Source organism: Oryctolagus cuniculus, chromosome 14 (genome assembly GCF_051225735.1).
Source record: "Oryctolagus cuniculus isolate XC-2025 breed Fujian yellow rabbit chromosome 14, ASM5122573v1, whole genome shotgun sequence".
Lineage (NCBI taxonomy): Eukaryota > Metazoa > Chordata > Mammalia > Lagomorpha > Leporidae > Oryctolagus > Oryctolagus cuniculus.
In genome coordinates this window covers 81,044,380-81,072,083 of record NC_142880.1, presented here as the reverse complement: position 1 = coordinate 81,072,083, position 27,704 = coordinate 81,044,380, and the positions used below count along the sequence as shown (strand labels likewise).

The 27,704-nt window shown below is 39.7% G+C and overlaps 1 protein-coding gene and 1 pseudogene across 7 annotated transcripts in view; one reads left to right on the top strand and one right to left on the bottom strand.

Annotated features, from left to right (window-relative positions):
* Positions 1-27,704, top strand: part of PDE4D (phosphodiesterase 4D) — a 1,644,269-nt gene that overhangs the window by 51,321 nt on the left and 1,565,244 nt on the right. The gene's annotated exons all lie outside the window — the stretch shown is intronic.
* Positions 1,550-11,827, bottom strand: LOC100352007 (ataxin-10 pseudogene; annotated as a pseudogene). Its single transcript, XR_016220769.1, has one exon. The product of XR_016220769.1 is annotated as an ataxin-10 pseudogene (transcript).

The window sequence follows — 27,704 nt, the reverse complement described above, 5'->3', positions numbered from 1 at the left end:
ATGGGATGCTGGTGCTTCAGGCCAGGGCTTTAACCAACCCACTGTGCCACAGCACTGGCCCCTTCTAAGTTTCATTTTAAACCCACCTTTCTACACTGGGCAACTTGCTTTTCATGATCTCTGTTTTCACTTCCTAATTTATAGGTGGCAGTTAGTAATAATGGCCCAGTAACTTCATGAGTAACTTCAGGTTCATTAGTAGGTGAGTTGTTCCAATAAACCCATATAAAGACATAATGACAACATTTATATATTTTTAGTCAAATCAGCCATCAGCCTTATTTTCTGCAGATAAAAATATCACCATGTACATGGCCAATTATCTTTTTGGATCTCATCTGAATAGGTCAATGAATTCTGTATTTATATCATAATTTTGTATTGCAAGAATATAGGAAGTATAATGGTTGTCATAACTTCCAATTGGTAAAACTGAAAAATTCTCAACTTTATTTGGATATAAAATACATTATAGACATAGGTGTTTTAGCCCCTAACCTCATGTTCTCATTTAATTTTTCTATGGAGAAATGCTGCATATTAAAGTTATCTTTTTAAATGGCTCACTTAGTACTCCTGTCACTCCCTCCCCCCCCCAAAAAAATCTTTCTTTCTACTTTGTTATGAATTCCACTTGTCCTAAATACACTGGAGATAGATTGATTAAATAAGTATATATTATGATTAATTTTGAATTTATATTAAAGTAGGGCAAAGACACTTTTGAAGAAATTAGAAAATAAAAGAGTACACTTAATACTACTTTTATCATGTGCATGTCAATCACAAGTGTAGAATCCTTTCCATAAATGTGAGTTGAATATTGGGTCAAATCTCTACTGATCTTATCCAAACAGCTCCTTATAAAGAAAATCTTTGAATTAGCATTTTTACATTTCATTGGTCTATTTCTCATAAAGGAGGAGTTGATAAAAATTAAGGCATGTGAACGGCTGATTGTTTAGATTCCAGGCAAGGAGGATTTTTCTTTAGTTGCTTTTATTATGATGTATTATTATTTTGAGAGAAGAATGGTATCTTATTTTTGAGTTCCATCTATGAGGAGTTATTTCTTTTGGAACCGAAAGAATGCCTGAAGTGTCCTGACTGATCATGGCTTAGGACTTTTTCCCTTTAGTCTCGGGTTTCTGAACTGGGACATTTTATAAAATAGCCTAAGATTTTTCCAGGTGATATTGAAAAATGTACTCCTGAGATATTTTAACAATCGAGTGAATGGTTTTTGTGTAAAAATCTTCTAAAACACATCTGCACAATCCTGGCGGTGCAGGTAGGGGTAGGCTGGAGGGGAGCAAGCAATAACCAGAAAAACCTAAGTGAGACCTAACACTGCTTTCTGCTGTGCTAATAATTATCCGAGAGGTTTTATGGAGGCTCTTTGGAAATTCTAGAAGCTTTTCCATTTTAGGCTTAATATATTTGGATCATAAATAAATAGCAGATACCTTTTGGAGACTTTAGAAACTAAATATTATGCAAAGCTACCTTCTGTTGCGTCAGGAGCCTGAATTGTTTTCATTAAAATATCTTCTGTGAAAGCACCGAGATTAGATGGGATGTGAGCTCCCCTTTTTTCCTGCTATTGAATGTCAGAGATTTGTATTGCTGGTAGGAACTGAGGTTTCATTTCCCTTGGCCACATTCTGTTGCTGCTCCACCAAGGCAACTCGCCCGTTCCAGATTTTTATGGTCAAGGTAAGGCAGAAAAAGCCATTTCAGAAGTGAAGCGTGAGCTTCAGGATGGGGTGTGGGGGGAACCAAGGGATGGAAAAGGAACCTGTGGATGAAAGCGTACATCTTTGTCTGCCTGAGTGTGTGAGAAATAGAAACACCCTGTCCACAGCCGAAACCTCTTTCTGGTATGATTATCAAGCTGTGTTTATGGTCAAAATCGGACTGAAGATTTTACTGTAGCAAACTGCTTTATGCTGTGTGCAGGGCAGGCGTCTGTGTGCCTGCCTTAAATTTATGAACTAATAATGTTCTGTTCCAAGAAATACTGTCAGGTCTTGTAACACCACAGCTTTGCTCTGAGTTATTCTGGTAAATGGATGGTTTTGTTTTAGAGTAATCATTCTTGGAATCTCTGAATCTAAAGGAAAAGTCACATATAATTTAATTTATGAGGAGGATGCCTTTTTCATCCACGCAAACTTTCAGATTGACTAATAATCGCATTAACAAAATACCATTCATTATTTTCTAGTAGTTGAAACAACTAAATGCAAATAAAATAGATGCAAACAAGTTTTATGAGTAATATATAATAGGCAAACTCATAAAATTAGCCAAGTAATTGAGCTAGAATACACTACATAGAAATTAGTATGTATATATCATATCTGTATTATTTTATATATATCATATATGTGTATCTATGGATCTATCTATACATACATATATCTGGAAGACTGAAAAGTGATGGGTAATGAAAACATATTATTGAGGTTACCCTTCAAGAGTAGTAACAGCAATTCTGCTGAAACAAATTAGACATGATTGAGAGCAGCTTCCCACTGCTGCTTTAGAGACCTGAACTTGGTAGCTTGCAGTCCTGGTTGAATCCTGAATGTGTACTCAGCTCGCCCCTGCTAGTGCACACTGGTCTTAGAAACAGAGTGGCAAATATTTAGAGTGACTTTTATGTGTCTTTGGGATTTTTCCTTCCCCACCATCGGTAAATAGCATATTTCCTCTGCCAATCTGTGACCTTTGAGATAACTTCCCTTGTTAAACACATACTCATTTGTATGGGTGTTTATTTTCTTTCTTTTCATAAGCTACTCCTTTTTTTTCCTGCCTCATATTCAATTGCTTTCAACATAGAGTAAGGTCTTCTGATGAACCTCATGTCTGCAGTTCTGAAGGGAGGGACTCAGAAGCAAAGGAATTTGCGATCCAAGTGTTAAGTCTGCAAGTGCAACCAAATGGAAATATGCTCTTCCCACTGCAAGTAATGCTTAAATATTACAGGCTGCACCCTCGTCATAAGAAAGCTCAAAATAAAATGTATGTTGGCTGAGATGCTACTCAAAGCATGTGGTACATTTTTATTGATTGGTAACTAACTTAAATCATGTCGCTAGATTTTCAGAGGCTCTCATACAGACATTTGGAAATGAAATCATTATTGGAAATGGATGCAAACATTCCACTTGCCCTGCTTCACACAAGTTGGGATTCTTAGACATCACCCTGTGTTGGAGAGCTGAGAGCACTGAATAGTATCCGTGTGGTCCTGTGCTAAATTACACCGGAGCCATCATCCCATAGCTGTCAGCCCATCTGCAGCTCTGGAGCAGTGTTTTCCTCCTTGTTGCATTGCAAGCAACTGCCAGAGAACGTGGTGAGGTCTCTAGGGAATTGAAAAAGGCCCTCTTTTCCTCTTTCTTCATCATATCCATATATAACTACAGATAGTTTTCCTGGATTTTGTCCTCTGGTTTTTGAGTCAAAGCTTGGCAAGGAGGGAGGGGACATGATTAGGTTGATGAAAGCCATGTGAGGAACCACATCAAGGTCACTCATGCTGCACCAGAGGGTATTGCTTAGGACCAATAACAAGGTTGTAGAAACCTGGGCTGGCCACTTGAATTGTCAGTAAAGCATCACTGTGAATCACACATCTTCTTAGTCTCGTGTATTTTTTCTGTTGTTATTTCTATGATTATTACCAATACAGTTAATGATATTAGCTGTCATTTGTAATATCAATGCTACTGAATTGTACTTCAAAATGCTATCTCATTCAACCTATAGTCTCTTTTGTGTACAGTAGCTTGGGTAGGGAAGTGGGATTTGTCAGGCTAGTATTTGATAACATGATTCTGTGGCCTGCTTTCCTCCCCATTTAACAAACTAGTTGAGCATCTGTCAATTCTTTTAAATATTTTTCTAAACGTAATTTTTGTAGCTAGATTTTTAATGGCTATGCTAATTCATTTTTTGACTCCAATTTAAAATTTCTGCTCATATAAAAGTTGTATGTTTCCTGGTAGCTATGTCAGGGTCATTTCCTGGGAATACTCCTCTCACAGCACAGCATGAAGGTCAAAGGTTATACTTATTTATGAAGGTTTGATTCTTTGTGTCAACTTGATATCAAGTGGGTTTTTTTTTTACTTTTATTTTATTTCTCCTACTAGCAATATATGAGAGGGCATATTTTTCTCATGTCTTAAGTAGTAATATTGAAAAAATTAGCAATCTGATATGGGAGAACCAGTATCTCATTGTGGTTTTATTTACATTTATTAAATTACTAATGAGATTGGGTGATATTTTTTTTTGGAAATTGCCTGTTTATGTTTCTTGCTTATTTTTCTTTTGGGATGCTTATTTTCCAGTTAATTTTATTGAATTTTTTATGTGCTATAGAGAATAATCCTCTTGCCTTTTTAAAATTTGTGGTAAGAACATCTAATGTGAAATCTCCTCTTTGAACAAGTTTTTAAGTCTATGATAAACCTGATTAACTATGTCATAATGGTGCTCACAGATACCTAGGACTTAATCATTCTGCGTAACTGAAACTCCCAGTTATCCCTCCCCACAGCTCTTGGCAGTGGTTGAGTTTTCCATGTTTTCTTTTTAAAGTTTTTGCTTTGGTGTTCATTTATAAAGTGTTTCACCATCCTAGGATTACATATACTTTTCCTATGTTTTGTTCCAGTACTATTTTTTTTTTGTTTAGTTTGCATTTTCATTCTTAGTCCGTCTGGAATTTATTTTGGTACAAAGGAGTGCAAGAATTTAATTTCAGTTTTTCTTTCAGATAGTTTTTCCAGTCCATTCTTGACCATGATTTGCTGAATAATCTATACTTTGCCTTCCAAGTTTTATCTTGGAAAAAAGATAATACAGAATTCTGTGTTTAGTGCATGAGCATTGGTCATAGCAGTTAAGATGGTGCTTAAGGGGGCAGGCATTGTGGAGTGTTGGGTTAAGCTGCTGTTAGCCATGCCAGCATCCTGTATCAGAGTTCTGGTTTGAGTTTTGGCTGCTCTGCTTCCCATCCTGCTCCTGGCTAACCATCTGGGAAGGCAGAAGAAGGCCATCCAAGTACTTGGACCTCTGCCACCCTTTTTGGAAGACCAAGATGGAGTTCCTGTCTCCTGGCTTCAACCTGGCTTGAACTTAGATGCTGTGTCCATTTAGGGAGTCAGTCAGTGGATGGAAGAATCTCTGTATTTTCCTTCTGTTGATCTGCCTTTAAAATAAATAAACACTTAAAAAAGGATGCTGCTTGAGATTTCCATATCCATTACCATAGCTCCTGGTTCAGTTCTGATTCCAGCTTTTTATCAGTGCAAGCCTTGGGAGGCAATAGGTGATTGCTCAAATAGTTAGATCTACTTGTGAGACCTGAACTGAGTTCCATGCTCCTGTGCTCCTGGATGGAGCCTTTTCCAGGTCCAGCAGCTGTAGGTATCTGGGGAGTAAACCAGTGGGTGGGAGATCTCTGTCTCTGTCTGCCTTTCTAATAAATACAAACTAAAGCAAAGTCTGTATCTAGTTTCATTTTTTTTCATTGATTTCTCTACTTCTGTGGAGAAGGGGTCAACATCACATTGTTTTAACTATTGTGGTACATTTAAGTATTTGATGGCTTGAATCACTCTTATCTTTCTCAACAATTTCTTGGCAATTTCTGTCATCCTTTCCAAACCAGATGGTTGTTGTGACGTCTTAATTGCTCATTCTCCCATTGTTCTCGCTTGTGTCTAATCCATTCACTACTGAGTTGGCCGAGTGTTTCTTCTAAAACAAATTGGATCACATTACATCCTTGCTTGTTGTATATACTTCCAGCTATTTTTGAAAACAAAAAGCTGGCCTTTTGCCTGTTGTTAGATTGTTAAACCTGAGGTCCATGATGCCTTTGGACTTTAGTGTTTGTGGACACTGTGCATGCTATTTTGATGAATTATTTTTTCCTGAGAAGATGGTTTATGTTTCTGTAGATTTTGAAAGGAGCTGTGACCCCAAGCATTACTAACTCCTGGGCAACAGGAAGGAAGCCAGACTCCTCAGTGAGGCTTCTAATGAGCAGGCACTGCATGCCGACTTGACTTGCCTGCCTACCCTCTGTCTTACCATTCTCCCACATTCTTCCTGCTCTCCATCCAGCCTGAATTGCTTGCAGTTTACTAAACAGCCTGCGGATTCATGCCTCAGTGCCTTCGTGTGTGCTATTCCTCCTCATGAAATGCTCTCCCACACACACCTGGACAATTGCTGCTTGTCCTTTGCCTCACAAAGAGGCTCTTCGTCTGAAAGCTTGTCTGACTCCCTTAGGTGGAGTGATCTTCCTATCCTTTATTTGTAAGCACTGTGCTTCACTGGGCTTGCACTATACTTCCCTTACCTGCACTATGATCTCCTTGTGTATAAAGACTTTATGGTAAGCACAGGGCCCAGTGCCTGCAACATCATAGGCACCCAGGGCATCCTTGATGGGAAGATAGTTGGAGGTAAGAAAGGAATGGACGGGAGGGCAGAACTCTGGTGAAATCACTGCAGGGCTTGCTGGCTATGAGAAAAGCAACCGACATGTTGTTGGAGTGGGATGGACAAGCTCTTCGCTTGATAGAAACAAAGGCAGAAGGAGTGAAGTTGTCTGCCAACTTTGAAATATTCTGTAGCATTCAGAAACTGAAGTTCTGAGGATCCTTCCATGATGAAGCTTTTCTTTTATTCTCTTTTTTTTTTTTTGAGATTTGAAAAACAAGATTTATTTATTTATTTATTTATTTTCACTTTTATTTAATGAATATAAATTTCCAAAGTACAGCTTATGGATTACATTGGCTTCCCCCACCCCTTGACTTCCCTCCCACCTACAACCCTCCCCTTTCCCACTCTCTCTCCCCTTCCATTCTTATCAAGATTCATTTTCAATTTTCTTTATATACAGAAGATCAGTTTAGTATACATTAAGATTTCAACAGTTTGCACCCACATAGAAACACAAAGTGAAAAATAGTGTTTGAGTACTCGTTATAGCATTAAATCACAATGTACAGCACATTAAGGACAGAGATCCTACATGAGGAGTAAGTGCACAGTGACTCCTGTTGTTGACTTAACAAATTGACACTCCTGTTTATGGCCTCAGTAATCTCCCTATGCTCCAGTCATGAGTTTCCAAGGCTATGGAAGCCTTTTGAGTTCACTGACTCTTATCTTATTTAAACAAGGTCATAGTCAAAGTGGAAGTTCTCTCCTCCCTTCAGAGAAAGGTACCTGCTTCTTTGAAGACCTGTTCTTTCCACTGGGATCTCACTCACAGAGATCTTTCATTTAGGTCCTTTTTTTTTTTTTTTTTTGGCCAGAGTGTCCAGACTGCCTCTTAACCCATGACTCATCACATTCCCCCCTCAACAAGAATGGACCCTAACTTCTGTTAAGGGAACTGGGTGATGCTCATTCTGGCTGCCTCATGCTGAATAGGGCTGTCATTGGGAACGGGAGTCAAGACAGGGTCCCAGCAGGAGGTGACTTCTCAGTAGGAGTTGGCTTCTGAAGGGGACAGCAGGGTTAGCTTGCAGAAAGTGCTTTCACCTGAGGTTTCCTGTGCATAGCCATCTAGAATTTCACTGTTTCAAGTCAGGAGAAAACAAATCTAACACACAGTTTAAACTCACAGAGTCTAAAGCTAAGGACAGAGTCATCAGTAGAGGACCTAAGAAAGGTGCCATCTAAACCACAAGCAAGTTTTCCCATTGAGAGGCAGATAGAAACTGACAAGAGGGCCCTGATAAGAAGGTGGGCTTTAAGGCTTTGCCACTTATGAAGCTCAGACCCATCTCTCATGATGAAGCTTTCACCAAATAATTTTCTAAATTCCCTAGGGTATATGTAACCCAAAAGAACTGTTTCCTGAATTATTGCTAAATCATGAATTGGTCACCAACAGTTATTGGCAATCAGAAGTAATGAGAATGTGACTTCAGGGCAATGAGTGAGTGAGTTGGGTCTGTTTTGCTCAATTTAAGAATATGCCCCCATTTTCCTCCAGAACCATCCAAGTTGATGGGTAACCATCACGTGCCTGGCTCTGGCACTCCACATAGACTGTAACACAGTGGACATTGATTCACTGTTTGGTGAATGCATGAGTGTATATATGGGGGTGTGATAGCCTGCTAAGCATCTTGTCTACTTTCTCAACATTCTTGGGGTAGCAGTACTGATTTTGTTGGAGAAAGTGACATTGGTTTTAATTGGCTCCCTCTATTCCTCCTACCTAATTTGAGCTAGCTGTTGTTACTTGCTCTGTTTACTTATTTCTTGTTTCTTGGATTCTGTTGCACTGCCTTCAGTATTATCTGCCATCATAGCTTTAGCAGAAGACCCTTGTTTTTTTGAGACTGTTCAGTTCATCTGACATAATCCTCTCAACACCACTTCTCAAGTCTTCTGAAGCATCACATTTTTCTCTGCTTCCATTGCTTAAGCAATTGTTTTACCTTTAATCCCTCTTTCTCTGTTACTTCCAGGTTTCCAAACATGCTTAGAGGCTTCAATCTAGGAAACAACCCAACAAATAAAAGAACTTCATTGAATTTACTAATTGACTACCTTATCCCTCCCTTTTCTTTTTACCTCCAACTTTCTTGAATGATCCCCTGTATACCTACTGTCCATATTTTTTCTTCATGCATTTAAATCTGGAACTCTTTTTTTACCTGTATTTTTTCTCTCAGTCAACAGAGTATCAAAAAGACAATTTCTCTGTCTTCATTTTTTAAATAATTTTTTATTTATTTGAAAGGTAGAGATACAGAGAAAAGGAGGGTCAGAGACAGGAGAAAGAAATTTTCCACCTGCTGGTTCACTCCCCAAGTAGCTGCAAAGGCTAGGGCTGTGCCTGGAGCTTTTTCCAGGTCTTCCATGGGGGTCCGGGGGTCCAAGGGTCCAGAGACTTGGGCCATCTTCCACTGCTTTCTCAGGTGCGTTAGTGGGGAGCTGGATTGTAAGTGGAGTAGCCAGGATGGGATGCTGGCCCTGCAGGCCACAGCTTAACCCGCTGCATCACAGTGCCAGCCTCTGTCTTCATTTTTATGTACCTCATGATAACATTTGAAACCACAAAAGTTTTTTTTTTCATTTTTGAAATACTTTCTTTCTTAAAGTTGGTCATATTTAACTCTCAATTTTATCTTTCTGTTTTTGTATTCTGTCTCTTTTTTGGTTTTGCCTTCTGATTCCCTAAAAGTGGAAATACCAAACTGTTCCATGTCACTCTAAATTAGGTCTAAAGGGCTAACTTCCCAGTTCACACCATCAAGTCAGTCATTTCTTCCATGTTCAGTTCTACTTTTGTCCAGAAAGTTCTATCTGACTAAACTCTAAGAGCCTCAAATCCAATAGAAATTTCTTATAATTTAAGATGGAAATCCACCAATTTCTCTCTCAAGAAATTTATCTTTTACTTTTTAAAAATTTATAACGTGTTGCCAGCACTGTAGCACTGTGGGTAAAGATGCTGAGTGCCACACTGGCATCCCATACGGGTGCAGGTTTATACCCCAGCCACTCCACTTCCCATCCAGCTCCCTGCCAATATTCTCAGAGAAGCAGTGGAAGATGGCCCAGGTATTTGAGTCCCTGCCACCCATGTGGGAACCCTGGAAGAAAACTCCTGGCTCTTGGCTTCAGCTTGGTCCAGCCCTGGCCATTGAGGCCTTCTGGGGAGTGAACCAATGGATGGATGATCTCTGTCTCTGCCTCTCTCTGTAACTCTGACTTTCAAATAAATAAATAAATAAGGAAAAAAAAATTTTTTTGCCAGACAAGAGGATTTTTTATTTGCTGTTGCAGGTGTCAGTACAACACATTATTTAAATGCACATTCTATCCAGGGAACAAAGGCAAAGCAGAGTCACATTTAAAACACAGGAACAAGAGAAAACTCGGGTTCTTCCATGGTCAGCTTGTTCGCACTTAACTCTATTATCTAAAAGACCCAATAATCTTCAAAACTTGGGATTCACAAACTGTAGAAGACGAAAAATCCACGAAAACAGGTTCTGAAAACTCAGACGCCTGGATGGAGAGTTCATTCACGGGGCCGCCACTGCTGGACTTCAGAATCAGCTTCCCGCCCCTCTTCTCAACTTCGAACCCCATCTTTTTAAGGAGCGATGTGTCTGCCAGACCCTGGTCTTCCATCTTGGCAATCACATCTTGGTTTTGCACGTTGTCCTCTGTAAGGTTTCGGATGGCATACACCACCCACTGGGTCAGAAAGGGGTTATTATCATTGATTCTGCACTGTCCAGGATCAACGGAATGCCATCCAGCTCATTCACCTTGTCTTGGTTATCTTTGATTTTGTAACACAGATTTCCAATCAGACGTATAAGGTGAGACTTAAACCCCTCAGCCACACTGGAGACATCACCTTCTTTGATACAGTCACAGGTATGAAGATGTTTATGGTGTCTTTTCCAGCTACATGAATCAGTCATAAAAGATCAATCACTCTTTCCAGCAAGCCAGGGAAAACCTGCAGATAGCCAAGCAGCTCGGTATTAGCCGTCATCTCACACAGGACATCCGGCAGCCTAGCTGTAGCCAGTACCTCCGCATCCTCAGGGTGCTGCTCGGACATCAGCTTCAGCACAGTCCTGCACTGATCCACAGAGGAGCTGGCCATCAGCTCGGCGTGGCGCAGAAAGGCACTGAGGTCGTCTGGGGTCAGCTTGGCCACTACAAGGCCTAACAAGGTAACCCTTTCTTGATTGCTCAGTTTGGCGTACATGGCTTGTACCAATTCTGGACTTTTCAGAAAGTGGTCTGTAATCATCAAGAGCGGCCATTCTGATTCAGGCTGCTTTTGGTGAGCTTCTATGCCATTTTTCGCGATATTGAGGTTTTCTTCCAGTTCTTTTATTCTTCCAGGATTAAGGGAGGTGAACAAAATCATTGAAGAATAGGCAACAATTTTTTTTGTCTGGATGATTTAAGCAAGAGATAAAGAGTTCTGGGAAAGCATGCATCCAAACAACAGCATGGGAATCTGCATTCCGTGAGGCAATGTTGCCTAAAAACTGTAGGCCACAGCGAAAAGCTGTCAACAGAGATTCCTGTTCCACTCGCAGTTCCCGGAACAGCAGAATCAAATCAACAGCGACACTGACTGTATCCAAGTTTCTGATCGAATTCTGGTTCACAGAACACTCTATGCGAGCATTCCGGAGACAGCTGAAGCATTCTGTTATGAGCTGCAGGCTGGAAGCCAGATGTTCCGCTTGGGATGGGTCTCTGCAGGCCAGCTCAACTGCACGAGAAGATTTCTTCAGGATATCCAGGACTCTCTGGAATATAGTCCTGGGTGCTGTCTCTCGGTTCCGCGGCTCCTTGAAGAGCGCCCTGAGCGCACGCAGGGCCTCCAGGTCCTGCATGGGCGCCGGCACCATGACACCCGACATCCGGGTAGGCGGCGGCCTGGGCTCGCAGGCCTCCGCTCGCAGGTCAGCGGAGCCGAGAGCTGAGGAGGAGGAGGATGGGGCGGAAGACGCGGAGACGAGAGCAGGCGCCCGCGGTGGAGCGAGGTGCGTCCCGCACAACCCGGGCGACCGCAACCCGCGCCGACCACAACCCGCGCCGACCGCGGTCCCAATAAGGAGATATTTTAAAAAATAAACAATAATAACACAACCATTTTCCTGTCACTCAGATAACTTGACATTGCAGAATAACCTGTGGTTGCTGATTCTTCTTTAATATCCCATCAATTTCAACATTCTTTGATTCAGCCTTCTCATTATCTCTGTTACTCAGGCTTTCCTTTCCATCCTCACTGCTGTGCTGCTGGTCTAAACCCCATACCTTTGTCCTTTAATATTGAACTGGGTTTCAAAGGTGTTTTCCTGTCTTTAGTTGTTCCTTCTCCAAGGTATTCTTTATATCACAATCAGAATAAATCGTCCAAGACCCAATTATGCCACATTCTTGCCAAAACTCTTGAGTGAGTCATAGTATCCATTTGATTAAGGCTAAGTCCCTACATGGTTAACATGCAGCTGAAGCTGGACTGCTAAGATCTGGATCCCAGCCCTGCCACTTCCTATTTTTGTGACCTTGGAAAAATTACCCAACCCTTCTGTGTTTTCATTACCTTAATGGGGATAATCATAGTGCCTACCTCATTAAATGATTAGCCTGGCACATAGTAAGCCTGTAACAAATATTTGCTATAATGATTGGTCTATCACTGTGGCCTTTCATATTTTGTGTCCAATCTGCCATCTTGACTTTTCTCACCATTTCTAAGCACACTGTGCATTTTCCTGTTTCTATGTATTGACCACTGCCTCCTCTGCCTGGAACACACTTCCCTATCTCTATTGCTGCTGTGTCATTCCAACTTCCACCTATTATTCATGTGAACCTCAAGCAGACTTTCTCCATGAACCGTCACATCTCACACCAGCCATAAATGATTGAATATTTGGCTGTATTTTATATCTTTCCTATTTATGTAATTCATAGAAGATTTCTTATGGATACATATGAATAAATCTTAGGTTTCCTGGTAGACTATAAGCTCTTTGAGGGCAAGGTTTGTGTTTTTTTTTTTAATATTCCAAGGTAACAAGGAAAGTACATGAAACAGAAATATAATATATATTGATTGAATGAATGCTTGGGAAGGGTGTGGGTTTTAGGTGAGGAATCATTATTATCAAAGCAGCCAGAAATGACTAGGATATTGTTTTAAAGGGATATAAATTCATACTTCTCATCCATCCTCCATTATTACAATTCTGTCATTAGCTTGCTGCCAATTGTATTCTGGCTACTTCCTTGCAAAGACTCTGAGATAGGGAAGAGCTTGGCAAATTTAGAAATTCACAGATCAGAACAGCTGAGGTGAAGTGGGTGAGGGATAAAATGCCATGTGATGATGTTGGAGAGAGAGAGAAGATAGAACATTCTAGAGCTTACAGGCCAAATTCTGGAGTTTGCATTTTTTCCCTAAGAACAATAGAAAGGCTCTGCACGGTTTTAAACTGGGGAGGGAGAGATAATAATTTACTTTTAAAATTGTACCCAGAGAATGGGAGGCCATGTGGAAGCAGAGGAAGGAGTTGGGGGGCTGCTGCAGGTGAGAGACTGACTGCCAAGGTGGGCTCTAGTGATGGCTGTGGAGATGGAGGGAGGTGAGTGGGGATGGAATTGGTTTTGAAAAGTAGAGTGGAGTTGCTCATAATCTGCTGTAGGGGGGAAAAGATGAATCTGGCACCCTAGCTAGATTCCTGACTCACATACCTGGGTGGATGATGTTATTTGCCTTTCTTGTTTAACTTGTGGCCTCAGGAATGTTTCTTCAGTAGATCATTTCCAAGAGTCTTGGACAGCTCTTTTCCTGACTTAATGCAAAAGAGGGATACTCCTACCTGTTTGGTGCCCTGAGCCCTAGGCGTTGGGGGTGTTTGTCATGTAGCATTATGCAGTAGGTACTGTAGTGCGGGGAGAAATATCTCTTAAGATACATCTGTAATGAAAGACAAGTTTCAATCATCAGGGATGGAGTGAAGTTCATTTCATCATCCACAATCCACTTGTGTTATTTTTATGGAATGCCTATAATCCTAAAAACAAAACAAAATACTTATTTTTCCAATTATAAATGCTTTGATATTTGAATGAAAGTAATAGCTCCTAATAAGCTATCAAGTATTCTGAGAATGAAAAAAGGTTTGGGTTTTGTCAGCTGTGAACTTCTAGAGAGGTCAAATACATTTAACTGCCTTTTTCTTTTTAAGGGTACATGGTGTATTGTTCATATCTTTTTTTTTTTTTTTAGATTTAGTTAGTTATTTGAAAGGCAGAGTTACAGAGAGGCAGAAGCTGAGAGAGAGAGGGAGGGAGGGAGACAGGAGTGGGGGAGAGGCCTTAGGGGAAGGTTGATTAATGGGTAAACTAAGTTATAGTTAGACAAGAGTATAAAGTTCTGGTATTCTGCACAGCAAGAGAACTACAGAAAATGGTAATGCACTGTATATTTTTCTCTTCATGAAAAACTAGGAGAAAAGGAATTTGAATGTTTCCATCACAAAGAAATGTTAAATGTTTGAAAAAATAATTACATTTACCTTGTTTGGACATTACATGTTGTATATACATATAGAAACATTGCAGGATATCTCATAAATATATTCATTTTATTTGCTAAAATTTATTTATTTACTTGAAAGTCAGAGTTACACAGAGAGAGGAGAGGCAGAGACAGAGAGAGAGGTCTTCCATCTGATGGTTCACTCCCCAGATGGCTGCAACGGCTGGAGCTGAGCCAATCCAAAGCCAGGAACCAGGAGCTTCTTCTGGGTCTCCCACATGGGTGCAGGGGCCAAGGACTTGGGCCATCTTCTACTGCTCTCCCAGGCCATTGCAGAGAGCTGGTTTGGAAGTGGAGCAGCTGGGACTTGAACCGGCACCCATGTGGGATGCTGACACTGCAGGTGGCTCAAACCGCACACCCTTTTGGCAGTATAACTCTGGGACAGAGTCTTAAGATTGGAATTATTAGATGGAAACGGTTACCAAAGAAATTTTTTTTTTTTTTTTTTTTTTTTTTTTTGCTGTAGGGGTTATACAAATCTGCTTTTTTGGCAAAGTGTCTAGGAGCAACTGCATCTCCCCACAAACCCACCAACACACCGTAGGACTCCGGTAGAAAAAAAAAAAAAACCTCATTGTAATTTTAATTTATATTTCTTTTGTCATGAGTACAATCGAGCACCTTCTTCATGTTTACATTTATATTTCCTTTTCCCACTGTTCTCTATTTTTAAAAAATATTTATTTATTTATTTATTTGGGAGGCAGAGCCACAGACAGAGGGAGAGACAGAAAGCGGTCTTCTATCTGCTGGTTTACCCCTCAAATGACCCAAGGGCCAGAGTTGGGTTGATCTGAAACCAGGAGCTAGGAGCTTATTTCAAGTCTCCCACATGGGTGCAGGGGCTGAAGCACCTGGGCCATCCTCTACCTCTTTCCCAGGCCACTAGCAGGGAGTTGGATCAGAAGAAGAGGAGCCAGGACACAAACCATCACCCATATGGGATGCCGGCGCTGCAGACAGAGGCTTAGCCTACTATGCCACAGCACTGGCCCCTGTTAGCTATTTTTGAACTTCTGTCATTATAGGAGAGTGATGAGAGTAAAAGGGAAAACTGGCTCATTTGTCCTGACATCTTTCTGGACACTGAATAGAGGTCCTAGCTTGCAGTCCTGTGTAGACTGACTTGGGTGACTCTGCGAGTGGTCTCTATTTCTTCAAGAAACACACTTATTTTTATGTGACATATAAAATGAATATATTTAGGGGCTGGTGCTGTGGTGCAGCAGGTTAATGCCCTGGCCTGAAGCACTGGCATCCCATATGGACGCAGGTTCTAGTCCCAGCTGCTCCTCTTCTGATCCAGCTCTCTGCTATGGCCTGGGAAAGCAGTGGAAAATGGCCCAACCCCTGCACCCACATGGGAGACCTGGAAGAAGCTCCTGGCTCCTGGCTTTGGATCAGTGCAGCTCTGGCCATTGTGGTCAGTTGGGGAGTGAACCAACAGATGGAAGACCTCTCTCTCTTTCTGTCTCTGCCTCTCCTCTCTGTGTAACTCTGACTTTCAAATAAATAGATAAATCTTAACAAAATAAAATGAATGTATTTATGAGATGTCCTGCAATGTTTCTATATGTATATACAACATGTAATGTCCAAACAAGGTAAATGTAATTATTTTTTCAAATATTTAACATTTCTTTGTGATGGAAACATTCAAATTCCTTTTCTCCTAGTTTTTCATGAAGAGAAAAATATACAGTGCATTACCATTTTCTGTAGTTCTCTTGCTGTGCAGAATACCAGAACTTTATACTCTTGTCTAACTATAACTTAGTTTACCCATTAATCAACCTTCCCCTAAGCCTTCCTCCCAACTACTCTCCCCAACCTCTGGTAACTACCATTGCACTGTTAACTTCTGTGAGATCACCTGTTTTTTCTTTTGAGATCAACTTTCTAGTATCCCATATATGAATGAGTTCACACAGTACTTGTCTTTCTGTGCTCAGCTTCCCACCAGTGATAATAACCTCCAGGTTGATCTGTGTTGTTACAGATGACAAGATTTCTTTCTTTTTATGGCCAAATCATATTCTGCTGTGTGTACATTGCATATTTTCTTTATCCATTCATCAGTTGGTGGACATTTAGGTTTTTCCATTCTTGATCATTATGCTGCGATAACCAGGGGAGTGAAAATGAAGATGTCTCTCCAACTGAGCCGTTTCATTTCCCTTGGGGTTACATGCTAACTCTATTTTTACTTTCTTGGAGAGTCTCTATGTTGTTTTCCACAATGGTTATGATAATTTACGTCGTCACCAGCAGTGCTTGGTGTTCCTTTTTCTGTACTTCCTCATCAGCACTTGCTGTCTTTTGTCTTTTGGATGATGGCCAATCTGACTGGAGGGACGATTAGTGAGGTTGAATATTTTTAATGTACCTGTAAGTCATTTGTATGTTTTCTTTTGTGAAATGTCTTTTTAAATCTACTTCCCATTTTTAAATTGGATTATTACTATTACCGATTTTTGCTAGATTAATTCCTTATATATTCTGGTTGTTAGCTGCTTGTCAGATGTTCATCTTTATGAAGGTTGTCTCTCTTCACTCTGTTGACTGTTGCCTTGGCTGTGTGGAAGCTCTTTAGCTTGTTGAAATCTGATCAGTCTACTTCAACTTTTGTTTCCAAAGAAAATCTTTGCTCATTTTGGTGTCCTGCAGCATCCTCCCTATGTTTCCAAGTTTCAGGTCTTACATTTAGCCCTTTAATCCATTTTGGTTGATTTTTGTACATGATGAGAGATAGGGTAATCTAGTTTCGTTCTTCTGAATGTTTTTCTAGAACCATTTATTGAAAAGTCTGTCCTTTTCCCTGTGTGAATTCTTAACACTGTTATTAAAGATCATTTGGCTATAGTGTATGGGTTTGCTTCCAGGGCCTCTATCTTGTTCAACTGGTCTATGGATCTGTGTTTATGCTAATACTGAGCTATATAAATATTTTCTAAGAGATTTATTTGAGAGGCAGAGTTACAGACAGAGGGAAAGAGACAGAGGTCCTTCTTTTGCTGGTTCACTCCTCAAATGGCTATAATGGCTGGAGCTGGGCTGATTCAAAGCCAGAAGCCAGGAGCTTCTTCTGGGTCCCCCACATGGGTGCAGGAGCCCAAGGACTTGGGCCATCTTCCACCGCTTTCCCAGGCTATCAGCAGGGAGCTGGATTGGAAGTGGAGAAGCTGGGACTCATGTTTGCCCATATTGGGTAGCAGCTCCTCAAGGAGTGGCTTACCCCGCTATGCCACAGTGCTGGACCCACCATCTGTTTTTAATTATTGTGGTTTTGTAATGTCTTTTAAAGTCAGTAGTGTAAGGTGTCCTGCTGCTGCAACCCCATGTGGGCTTTCTATTTTCAATCCAACTCTCTGCTGATACACCTGGGAAAGCAGCAGAAGATGGCCCAAGTGTCTGGGCTCCGCCACCCACATGGGACACCTGGAGAAGCTCCTGGGTCCTAGGCTCAGCCTGGTCCAGCCCTGGTCATTGTGGCCATTTGGGGAGTGAACCATTGGATGGAAGATCTCTGTCTCTCCCTCTTGGTCTACAACTCTGCTTTCAAATAAATACATAAGTGCATAAATAAGTAAATAAATGTTTTTTTTTAAAAAAGCTTCCGCTTTGGGGCCTTTTATAGTTTTATGCAAATTTTAGTAATTTTTTTCTAGTTCTAGGATAATATCATTGTTATTTTGATAGGGATTGTATTGAATCTGCAAATCACTTTGGATAGTGTAGATATTTTAATGATATTGACTCTTGTAACTCATGAACATGGGATATCTTTCCATTTCTTTGTGTCTTTTTCAATTTCTTTCACCAGTGTTTTATTGTTTTCATTTTTGATATTTTTATCTTTTTGATTATTGTTATTCCTAGGTATTTTATAATTTTTGTAGCTATTAGAAATAGAATTGGTTTTAAAATTTATTTTTCAAATGGTTTAGTCTTGGTGTGTAACAACATTAGTAATTTTTGTATGTTGACTTTGTATCCTACAACTTTACTTAATTTGTGTTAGTTATAGTGGATTTTTCAGTGGAATCTTTGGGGTGTTATGGGGGCAGGCATTTAGCCTCATGGTTAAGACACCCATGTCCTATATCAGAGTACTTGGGTTTAATTGCTGGCTCTGATTCTCAGTTTCAACATTCTGCCAGTGCAGGCCCTGGGGAGCCACAGGCAATGGCTCAAGTAGTTGGGTCCATGCCACTGCATGTGGGAGACCTGGTTTGAGTTCCTGGCTCTTGGCTTCTATCTGGCCAAGTCCTGGCCATTAGTGGCATTTGGGGAATAAACTAGTAGATAAGAGTTCTGTCTGCTCTGTTTGCCTCTCTTTCGCTTCTCTGACTCTCAGATCAAAAAGAAAAAAGATGATATAATATTCAAGTAGTGACATTTGGATTTCTTCCTTTCCAACTTGCATGCCTTTTTTTTTTTTTCTTTTGCTTACTTGATCTGAGCTTGTAGTACTATGTTGAATAAAAGAGGTGAACTTGGGTATCCTTGTCTTGTTCCTGGTCTTAGAAAGCTTTCAGCTTTGCCCCATTCAGTATGATGTTAGCTGTTGTTTGTTACATGTGGTTTTTATTACATTGAGGTACATTCCTTCTATAACTAATTTGCTCAGGAGTTTTTATCATGAAATGATGTCAAATTTTATCAATGCCTTTTTATTGAGATGATCATATGATTTTTATCCTTTATTCTGTTGATGTGGTATATTGCATTTTCTGATTTGCCTATGTTGACCCATCTTTGAGTCCCTGGGATGATTCTCACTTGATTATGGTTAATAATCGTTAATGTACTATTAAATTAAATTTGCTAGTATTTTGTGGAGGATTTTCTCATCTTTGTTCACGAGGGATATTGGCCTATAACTCACTTTTCTTGTGTCTTACCTGGTTTTGATATTAAGGTAATGTTAGGTTAGTAGAATGAGTTTGTAATGATTCCATCCCCTTTCATTTTCTGAAATAATTTCAGAAGAATTGATATTAATTTTTCTGTAAATATTTGGCAGAATTCAGCAGCAAAGCCATCTGGTTCTGGGATTTTCTTTGATGGGAGACTTTGTGTTACTGTTTGAATCTCACTATTTGCTTTTGGTCTATTAAGGTATTCAACTACTTTGATTAAATTTTGATAAGGTATATATACTCAATAATTTGTCCATTTCTTCTGATTACCAAATTTGTGCCTGTATAATTTGCCTGTAATAGACTCAAATAATCCTTTGTATTTCTGTGATGTCAGTTGTAATGTCTTCCTTTTCATCTCCAAATATATTTATTTGAATCTCTTTTTCTTGATGGGTCTAGCTCAGTATTTGTCAAATTTTTTTTTATAGATTTATTTGTTTTACTTGAAAGAGGAGTTACAGACAGGGAGATGCAGAGGCAGACAGAGAGAGATCTTCTATCCACTGGTCCATTCCCCTAGTGGCCGCAATGTCTGCAGCTGGGCCAGTCCAAAGCCAGAGGCCAGAAGTTTCTTCCAGGTCTCCCACGTGGGTGTAGAGACACAAGAACTTGGGCCATCCTCCACTGCTTTCCCAGGCACACCAGTAAGGAGCTGAATCAGAAGTGGAGCAGCCAGGACTGGAACCGTTGCTCAAATGGGATGCCAGTGCTGCAGGCAGTGGCTTACCCCATTATACCATAGCATTGGCCCCTGTTTATGTTTCAAAGAAGGAACTCTTCATTGTTTTCTTGGAGGAGCGAATCTCAATTTCATTTAGTTTTGCTCTGAGTTTTGTTATTTATTTCCTTATACTAATATTGGATTTATGTTGTTCCTGACTCTAGTTCTTTGAGGAGTGGTGATAAATTTTTTATTTGAGGTCTCTGTTTTTAGATGCAGACAGTGATTGAATAAACTTCCCTGCTGGTACTTGTTTGGTTGTATTCCTTAGGTTTTGGTATGCTGTATTTCCATTGCCAGTTCATTTCCAGAAATTTTAAATTTTCTTCTTAATTTCTCCCTTGATCTATTGGTTCTTTAGTAGTAAATTGTTGAATTTCCATATACTTATATGGTTTCCAGAGTTTTCCTTGTTATTTGTTTGATTTCTCATTTTATTACCTTATCATCAGGGAAGTTACTTGATATGATTTCTGTTTTATAACATTTGATCTGGAGAATGTTCCATATGCTTTTGTGAAGGATGTGTATCCTACAGCTACTGAGTGGAGTGTTATCTTTGCCAGGTGCAGTTGATCAGGGGGCAATTTAACTTGGTATTTCTTTTGTTGACTTTCTGTCTGGATGACTTATTCATTTCTCACAGTGAGGTGTCAGTGTCTCCTAATATCATTACACTGGAGTCTACTTTTCCTGTTAATATTTGATTTATGTATTTGGGTGCTCCAGTATATTTACAAATGCAATTTCCTCCTGCTGGATTTACCCTTTATCATTAAGTAATGTCCTTCCTTGTCTCTTTTTGCTTCTTTTGATTTGAAATCAATTTTATCTGATAGACGCCTAGCTACTTCTACTTCTGTTTAGTTGCATTTGCATAGAATGTCTTCTCTGTCCTCTGATTTTCAGTCTGTCTGTGAGGACTCAGAGATGAAGTGGATTTCTTGTGAGCAGCATATAGTGGTGTCTGGTTTTCTTTACCCATTCAGTAACTCTGTGTCTTTGAATCCATTTATTTTTAAGATAATTCTGGGTAGATAAGGTCTTTTTAATTTTTTTGATACCTATTTTCTTATAGTTCCTTCTGTTCTTTCTCCCTTATTTCCAATCTTCCTTTGTGGTTAAGTGATTTTCTCTAGCAATATACTTTATTATTTTTGGTAAGTCTCATATACTTTTGTTTGGTGGTTACAAAAACAGTTATGAGTTATAACAACCTATTTTAAATGGTAACAACTTGAATCTGATTATGAGGGTAGAAAATGTAAAAAAAAAAAGAGATACAAAATACAAATAAAGAATTCTACACTTGCTTTACTCCTCCCCATATTTTTAGTTTTTGTTGTCATATTTTATACTTTTTATATTGTATGCCATCCTGTAACATACTAATATAGTTATTACTTTTATTATTTTGCATTTTGGTATGCATGTTAAGATATGAATGGTTTACATAGAATGTTTACTGTATTAGAACATTCTAAATTTGCCTGTGTAGTTATTCTTGCCAGTGAGTTTTCTACTTTCTGATACTGTCTTCATACTCATTATGGTTTCTTTTATTCAGCTTGAAGAACTCTAGCATTTCTTGTAAGCAAAGTCTTGTGGTGGTACTTTCTCCCAGCATTTCTTTGTCTCAGGATGTCTTTTCTCTCCCTCATATCTAAAGGAAAGCTTTGCTGGGCTCAGTATTCTTGGCTTGTGTTTTTTCCCCTTCATTACTGTGAAAGCCTCATTCCATTACCTCTTGACCTATAAGTCTGGCCTGAGAAATCTGCAGTCAGATGAATTGGAACCCTTTTATGTGTTATTTTTTCCTTTTTTAGCTTTGAGAATAGTCTCTTTATCTTTAACCTTAGTGAGCTTGATTATGGTATGTCTTGGTTCAGCTGAATCTCAGTGGCGACCTCTGATCTTAGTTAGTTTCCCATTCTCTAGATTTTTGAAGGTTGTCTCTTTGAATATGCTTTCTACCCCTTGGCATTATCAAATCCAGTAATTTGAATACTTGCTCCTTATAAGCTGTCCTGAAGTCCAAATACTTCTTCATTCATATTGAATTTTTTTCTTCCATGTGTGTATTTTCAAATGGCTTTTCTTTGAGCTCACTGATTTTTTCTTCTTTTTGATCTGTATGCTATTGATGTATTCTATTGTGTTTTTAATTTCCCTTAGTGTACTTGTCAGCTGAAGGATTCCTGTTTACTATTTTCAGATTACTTCTATCATCTGTCAAGTCTCTGTTAAAGCACTACATGATTTCTCTGTATTCTCTTGCAGTTCTTCTAATCTCTCTCTCTTTTAAAATATTTATTTATTTATTTGAAAGGCAGAGTTACAGAGAGGCAGAGAAAGAGAGAGAGATGTCTTTCATCCATTGGTTCACTCCAACGTTGGTTCACTGCAATGGCTGGAGCTATGCCAATCTGAAGTCAGGAGCCAGGAGCTTCCTCTGGGTCTCCCACGCAGATGCAGGGGCCCAAGGACTTGGGCCATCTTCTACTGCTTTCCCAGCCATTGCAGAGAGCTGGATTGGAAGTGGGACAGCTGGGACTCAAACGGGCACCCATGTGGGATGCTGGCACTGCAGGCAGAGTCCACAGTCCACCTGGACCAGTGCAACATAGTATAGGACCAAAGCCCACAATGCTGTGGTCTGTCTGATGCTAAGATGGACTTAAAGCATGAGGCTCCTGTCACTACAAGAGATGCCAGCGGGGATTAAGATCAGTCAACTGGGGCCAAGAGCTTCCACTTAGCACCAGGGCAGGTCCAGACTCCAATCACAGATACTGCTCTAGGGACAGGTTCTGCTGGGTTTTGCTCACTGTTGAGTTTTTTTTTCAAGTTTTAAAATTTTATTTATTTATTTGAAAGGGTGGGTGGGATAGAGAGAGAGAGAGAGAAGGAAGGAGGGAGAAAATCTTTTTTTTTTCACTCCCCAAAGAGCCAGGGCTTGAGCCTTTAAGAGCCAGGAGCCTGGGACTCAACTGGTGTCTTGCATAGTAGGCAGCAGGTGCTCAAGTTTTTTAAAAATATTTATTTGAAAGGCAGAGTTACACAGAGGCAGAGGGAGTGAGGGAGAGGGAGAGGGAGAGAGGGAGAGTGAGAGGGAGAAGGAGGGGGGGAGAGAGAAAAAGCGGGGAGGGTCTTTAATTCACTGGTTCACTCTCCAAATGGCTGCAATGTCCAGAATTGGGCCAATCTGAAGCCAGGAGCTAGGAGTCTCCTCCAGGTCTCCCATGCGGGTGCAGGGGCCCAAGGGCTTGGGCCATCTTCCACTGCTTTCCCAGGCCATAGCAAAGGGCTGGTTCAGAAGTGGAGCACCTGTATAAGATGCTGGAATTGCAGGTAGCAGCTGGCCCCAACTGGCTCAAGTTCTTGAACCACCATCTGTTGCCTCTCAAGGTACAAATCAGCAGGAAGCTGGAATTGGAAGTGAAGTTAGGACTCATCACTGGCACTCTGATATGGAATGCCAATGTTTCAAGCAGTGTTTGTTTTTTTAATTAAAAAAATTTTCCCATAAACCTTTTATTTAAGGAATACAAACTTCATGCATTTCATAAATACAACTTTAGGAATATAGTGATTCTTCCCATTGTACCTGCCCTCCCACCCATACTCCTACCTCTCTTTCTCCTCCCTCTCCTATCTTATTTTTTACTGAGATCTATTTTCAATTAACTTTATACACCTATGATTAATTCTATAGTAAGTAAAGAGTTTGACAAATTGTATGAAAAAAAAAACAACTCTGTTCCTCAACAGTTGAGAAAAGATGTTAAAAGTCATCATATTGGGGCCAGTGCTATGGTGTAGTGGGTAAAGCCACTGCCTGCAGTGCTGGTATCCCATATGGGTGCTGGTTTGAGTCCTGGCTACTCCACTTCTGATCCAGATCTCTGCTATGGCCTGGGAAAGCAGTAGAAGATGGCCCAAGTCCTTGGGCCCCTGCATCTGTGTGGGAGACCTGGAAGAAGCTCCTGGCTCCTGGCTATGGATTGGCACAGCTCTGGTTTTTGCAGCCAACTGGGGAGTGAACCAGTGGATAGAAGACCTCTCTTTCTCTCTTTCTCTCCCTCTCTGTAACTCTGAATTTCAAATAAATGAATCTTTAAAAAAGTTATCATATCTCAAAGTGTCAATTTCACTTCTATAGATTATCTTTTATGTGCTCTATTTATTACCACAGATCAGGGAGAACGTAATTTGGTATTTGTCCTTTTGGGACTGGCTTATTTCACTAAGTATAATGTTTTCCAGTTTCATGCATTTTATTGCAAATGATAGGATTTCATTTTTTTAACCACAGTGTAGTATTCCAAAAATATCCCATAATTTCTTTATCCAGTCTTCAGTTGATGTGCATTTGGGTTGCTTCCATATCTTAGCTATTGTGAATTGAGCTGCAATAAACATGGGGGTACTGATAACTGTTTCATATGCTGATTTCATTTCCCTTGGGTAAATTCCCAAGAGTGGGATTGACTGAGTCATATGGTAGGTCTATATTCAGATTTCTGAGGTATCCCCTACTGTCTTCCATAGTGGCTTTACCAGTTTGCATTCCCACCAACAGCAGATTAAGGTACCTTTCCCCCCAATATCCTCACCAGCATTTGTTGTTTGTTGATTTCCATATGAAAGTCATTCTAAGGGGGGTGAGGTGAAATTGTGGTTTTGATTTGCTAGTGATCCTGGATATTTTTTATGAGTCTATTGGCCATTTGGATTTCCTTTTTTGAAAAATACCTATTTAAGTTCTTTGCCCATTTCTTAACTGGGTTGTTTGTTTTGTTGTTGTTGAGTTTCTTGATCTGTTTATATATTCTGGTTATGAATCCCTTATCAGTATCATAGTTTGCAAATAATTTCTCTCATTCTGTCAGTTGCCTCTTTACTTTGCTGAGTGTTTCTTTTCCAGTGTAGAAGCTTCTCAGTTGGATGTAATCCCATCTGTCAATTTTGGTTTTGATTGCCTGTGCCTCTGGGGTCTTTTCCAAGAACTCTTTGCCTATGCCCATGTCTTTCAGGGTTTCCCCAATGTTCTCTAATAATTTGATGGTGTTGGGTCATAGAGTAAGGTCTTTAATCCATTGTGAGATGATTTTTGTGTAGGGTATAAGGTAGAGGGTCTTGCTTCATACTTCTGCATGTGAAGATTCAGTTTTTCCAGCACCATTTGTTGAAGAAACTGTCCTTGCTCCAGGGATTGCTTCTAGCTCCTTTGTCAAAGATAAGTTGGCTGTAGATGTGTGGGTTGATTTCTGGCATTTCCTTTCTGTTCCATTGGTCTATCCATCTGTTTTTGTACCAGTACCAGGCTGTTTGGATTATAACTGCCCTCTAATATGTTCTGAAACCTGGTATTGTGATGCCTCCAGCTTTGTTTTTGTTGTATAAGATTGCTTTAGCTATTCTGGATCTCCAGTGTTTCCATATGAAATTCAGCATCATTTGTTTTATATCTGAGAAGATGTCCTTGGTATTTTGACTGATATCACATTGAATCTCTAAATTGCTTTCAGTAATATGGACATTTTGATGATACTGATTCTTCCAATCCATTAGCATGGAAAATTTTTCCATTTTTTGTGTCTTTTTCTATTACTTTCTTTAATGTTTTGTATGGTCATCATAGAGATCTTTGACATCCTTGGCTAAATTTATTCCAAGATATTTGCTTTTTTTGTAACTATTGTAAATAATATTGATTTTAGAAGTTATTTCTCAGCCGTGGCATTGTCTGTGTATACAAAGATTATTTTGATTTAAATATCCTGCCACTTTACCAAACTCTTTATGAGTTCCAATAGTCTCTTATTGAAGTCTTTTGGACCCTCCTATATGTAGAATCATGTATTCTTTAAATACAGATAGTTTGACTTCCTCCTTCCCATTTTTTATCCACTTGATTTCTTTTTCTTGCCTAATGGCGCTGGCTAAAAATTCCAGGACTGTATTGAACAGCAGTGATAACAGTGGGCATCCTTGTCTGATTCCAGATCTCAGTGGGAATGCTTCTGACTTTTCCTCATTCACTTGGATGCTGGCCATGGATTTTTCATAAATTGCCTTGATTGTGTTGAGGAATGTTCCTTCTATACCCAATTTGCTTAAAGTTTTCATCATGAAAGGGTGTTGTATTTTATTAAATGCTTTCTCTGCATCTATTGAGATAATCATATGGTTTTCCTTCTGCAGTTTGTTAATGTGGTGTATCACATTGATTGTTTTGTGAACGTTGAACCATCCCTGCATACCAGGGATAAATCCCATTTGGTCTGGGTGAGTGATTTTTCTGATGTGTTGTTGGATTTGTTTGCCTAGTATTTTGTTGAGGATTTTTGTGTCTATGTTCATCAGGGAAATTGGTCTGTAGTTGTCTTTCTCTGTTGTATGTTTTTCAGGTTTAGGAATTAAGGTAATGCTAGCTTCATAGAAGGAATTTGGGAGGATTTCCTCCCTTTCAATTTTTTTGAGTAGCTGGAGAGTAATTGGAGTTAATTCTTTAAATGTCTGTTAGAATTTAGCATTGAAGCCATCCAGTCCTGGGCTCTTGCTGGGTGGGTCTTTATTACTGATTCAATTTCCATCTTGGTTTAGGGTCTGTTTAGGTTTTATGTGTCTTCATGGCTCAATTTATGTAGTTTGTGTGTGTCCAGGAATCTATCCATTTCTTCTAGGTTTCCTGATTTTTTTGGCATACAGTTCTTTTTAGTTATTTCTGATGGTTCTTTTTATTTCTGTGGTGTCTGTTGTTACATTTCCTTTTTCAGCTAATTTCATTAATTTGGGTCTTCTTCCTCTTTTTTTTTGGTTAGTTGGGCCAATGGTGTGTTAATTTTGTTTATTTCTTCAAAAAACCTGTTTTTCGTTTTGCTGATCTTTTGTATTTTTTTGTTTCACTTTTGTTTATTTCTTCTCCAATTTTAATTATTTCTTTTCTCCTGCTAGTTTTGGGTTTAGTTTGCTGTTGTTTTTCTAGATCTGTCAGATGCATTGATAACTCATTTATTTGGTGCCTCTCCAATTTCTTGATGTAAGCACCAATTCCTATAAACTTTCCTCTTTACACTGCTTTTGCTACATCCCATAAGTTTTGATATGTTGTATTGTTGTCTTAATTTATTTCAAGAAATTATTTGTCTTTTGATGTCTTCAGTGACCCACTGTTCATTCAGGAGCACGTTGTTCAGTCTCCGATTCTTGAGGTATTGATTTCCAGTTTCATTCCATTGTGGTCAGAGAAGATGCATGGTATGATTTTGATTTTTTTTTTCACTTGCTGAGACTTGCTTTATGGCCTTGCCTGTGGTATATCCCAGAGAAAGTTCCATGCATTGGTGAGAAGAATATGTATTTTGCATCTTCAGGATGAAAAGTCCTGTAGATATCTGTTAGGTCCATTTAGTGTCGGTTAACTTTGTTGTTTCCTTGCTGATTTTCTGTCTGGTTGGTCTGTCCATTGCTGAAAGTGGAGTATTAAAGTCCCCCATTATTATTGTATGGGAGTCTATGTCTCTCTTTAGATCTATTACCATTTCTTATGCTGCAGGCTTGTCTCACCTTACTTCAAAGCTGTGCTGAGACTCTCGGCCGCTGGAGTCCTGAGATGTGCACGTCCACACACTTGTGTAGGTCCACAGTGTCCCTCTAATTTGCCTGGAGTTTCCTCTGCTGTTTTATCTCTAACTCTTCCCTGAGACTGCTCTCTCTCCACTTTTTTAAAACTATCTTCCCCTAGACTAGACCAGTAAACTCCCTCCCTAGTCCACCATCTTGAAAACTCCTCACTGTTGAGTTATTTAAGCTCTATACTGAGTCCCAAGACATGGTCCTATGGTTCCTTATTGTCTTCCCAAGGATAGGGAAATGATGATAAAGGCTTCCTATTGGT